A 3,428-nucleotide genomic window follows, 5' to 3' on the forward strand; every position below is an offset into this window, starting at 1 on the left:
TCAAATAAATCATGGTTGTACGGCAGTGAAGCACCGGCGTTCAACACTGAAGTAGTGCTGTCGATGACGATGATAATGATTAGCCATGGTGTAAATCTAGAGCAGAGTCAGAAACATGGTCCACTGGACAGACTCCACACACGTATTCGCTAGCCCAGAGGTGAGTCCCCAGTTGTCCACTCACAACAGCCTGTTACACGGGAAGTCGAGGATCAGGTAACCTTTCGCTCTCCGCACCCCGATTCCGCAAATCACTGAAGCAATTTTTCTGATTGCTCTCGTCATTGTTCTTGAAAATGAGGTGTTTAAGTGGCTAGACCGCGAATTTTCTGACCAGGAGCTCCGTGTTTCGAAACCGACCACTGCCTCTTGATTTCCCCTGTCTAGACTTGGGCAACCTGGTTGTATCCCGGCCCTGGTGTTCCATCTGTTGGTATGGTATTTATGCACCGAAAGAGTGCTACACCTGAACGTTGCCGACTAGTATACTTTGTGTAGCCCCCGCTTATCAATTCTTTATATCACTTTAACATTAGGTCCTGGGGTCACTCTGCTACAAGCTGCAAAGATTTATGTCCGCTTACTGTCGCTGGTTACCGTTGTATGCAGAGAGAACAGGCGCAAGTGTAACTCAGCAAATTCCGGTCAGTGATACTCTCAAGGCATGCAGCGACTGCTCAAGGACTGAAGTATACTTAAACGGCATCATATGTTCTGCGTATAACCATAATATTTGACTATCTACGACTCCGTTTTCCATGACCCCGTGGTGTCGACGTAGGGCCGTTCGTTTTAAGTCTTAATAACGTGTATGTGAAAAACGTCCAAAGTGATATGCCATTTACCTGGATAAGGTACTCAACGGTCAACCGTAGAACAAACTCGAAAGGACTAATACAACCCACCTTGGCTAGTTGTCATTCAGAGTCGGACAGTTGGATCGAAAATCGTTCATCAGTTATACCTTATTGGTGCCTAGTTGCCGTATACTTCGAAGGAAGCATGAGGGCTGAGATACTACCAGATTTCTCGATCCTAGGCGACGGCAGTCTAGATTCTTGGATTGGGTTCGAACTAGCCTGTTCGCATCTGTCAAGATGAATCAAGCTCGCCGACATACAACCAGTGCCTGCTTGCACCAAATGACTATAGTTCCGACGCTGAGGGTACTTCTCATCAAGAATTATCCGGGCCCATTAGTCAAAGTACTAGCATTGCCGTCCATGCGGGCGATATGAATGCCCAATCCGGTCGTCTGGGCTCCTCCGAAATACAGCTCCACGGTGGATTCGGAGTCGATACTCGCCGTATGAACAACGGAGAGAGACTCCGAAACTTGTGTGCTGAATATGAACTGCTTCTGGTCGGGTCGTTTTGTCGAGATAATCAGTCCTGATTGATGTGACGAAGAATCCGTATAAGCGGGCAACGGCGCGCGCAAATCCCTCAAAACCGAATAATGAAGGGTTTGAAGAAAGACTAAGAGGTGAACAACGAAAACTCAGGAAAATGTGACGGGTTTTGCGACTGCGAACAGCTCTGCTCTACACCACCTATTCCGATCGATTGGCCAAAAGAAAGTGTCGGTCATAAAGGCGATAGCTGAAAGAAACAGGTTAGTAATTCATTCGCAAAAGCGCAGATTGGATACGTGGACAAAGCACTTAAAAGAACAATTGCTGGCGTCTTGCAGCACAGCCTCTGCAGACAGTAAACGCGGGTGAGTGGAATGCAAACCTTAGTTACCACTCAGAAGAAATAAAAGCCATCGATCATCGAGGTGTACAATTAATAATTCATACACGTCCAGAAACTTGTGACAGACTGTCACAATCCACACAACATCTGTGTGCTCAAAGCTTATTTGTTACGGATGGAAAAGTTGAGATTGGATATAGTAGAGTTGGGCGAATGGATTTCCAGCCAACGTCATTCAACAACCCAACTGGTGTTCAGTGCCTCGGCTATTGCAAGCGAAACACAAAGGACATTTTTTTGCTTCGAGCATTCATCTTGGTAACTGAACCGATATTATTGATGAGGTTCGTTTACGGACATACAAGCACGGCACACGTGTCAATCGATACCTTGAAATTTTATTCACTCACATGTGGTATCAAGCGAGTATGCACGGTGAAACTGTTTTCTGGTATGACTTCATTTCAGACACGTCTGATATCTACTCGGTTACCAGGGCCTTGTTGAGTGTCACTCAACAGATGCTGCGTGACAGGCAGTAAGCTTTCAAATCCCTGGGGAACATTACAGTCTTGTTGCTACAAAAGTACGTTCCCAGCTGCTGGTAAATAGGAGTAAATAGGATGGGAGGCTTTATTCTTGCTGGTTTAATTTTCCTACGGAAGAGTTCATAATTTAGTACTGATAAGCTCCATGCAACTATGCCTGATGGAAGCGATAAGCGACTCCAGTCGCTCGTTGGCAAATCCATCAATCAACCCATCAATTCCACTGACGGGCAAATGAAAAACGGTGAAGAAAGCAAGTGAATAAAAGCCTATTCGATATTTTCGCCCACGTAACCAAGGAGTCAACATGGAACACTCGTTGATATGCCGCGCTTTTCAGTCTCTAAATACTGATTGATTTCTTCAGCAATCAAAAACTGTCATGCAAACTAAGCCGCCTCCAGCCCTGGATTACCACTGACGTGGTTGATTTGACTAGCGTTTACATCTTCAGGTGGACTCTTCAAATTCCAGTCGAATAATGATCAGTGAAGGCGACAAAAACAGCCAGTGAGCGAACCAAGTCGTTCCAACCTGAATAACCACCAGATCAGAACAGCCTAAAATGAGAGATGGTTAAAGGCTACAGAGTCATAAACCACCTAACACAAAATGGTGTCCCCTAGTCCTTATTTCGCGCGGAAAAACAGTATAAAAAGCTTACAATGAATTTGTATCATTAAGAAGTGACTAATCGGACTTTTCGTTCCTTTCGGTTAGTGAGTGAAAGGACACCTTTACTGTGGCCTTTTTCCAAGCTTCATTCTTGTTGTGTATGACATCCATCAAGCCGTAGCTTCGCCTAATTTGCACAGGGTTCCATGGAGGGGTTACTCTTTCCGACCAATACAAACTCACGAGCCCTTACAGGTCTACTCAAGCTGCTCGGCTGAAATCAAGCCATCACTGATACCTCCAAATACCAGGTCGCTTGCATTAACAGTCATTTCTAGCACGTCGCTACGACCAATGACTTCGTTGATTGTTCAGACTCTAGTCGTTCTACGTCAGTCCAACCCACTTGGTTTTCAATCAGTCCATCTCCAAAGCTTTACAATTCGTTTCGAACCGTTTTTCACCAACCAGGCGGCGGAGGGGGTGAGCCAGCTGATTGCGGACTACCGAAGGCAGCGCAGTTAGATGCTTCCCTCATCATCATCGACAGCATGACATCAGTGTTCG

This window comes from Opisthorchis viverrini, assembly GCF_000715545.1.
Source record: "Opisthorchis viverrini unplaced genomic scaffold opera_v5_38, whole genome shotgun sequence".
NCBI classification, from domain to species: domain Eukaryota; kingdom Metazoa; phylum Platyhelminthes; class Trematoda; order Opisthorchiida; family Opisthorchiidae; genus Opisthorchis; species Opisthorchis viverrini.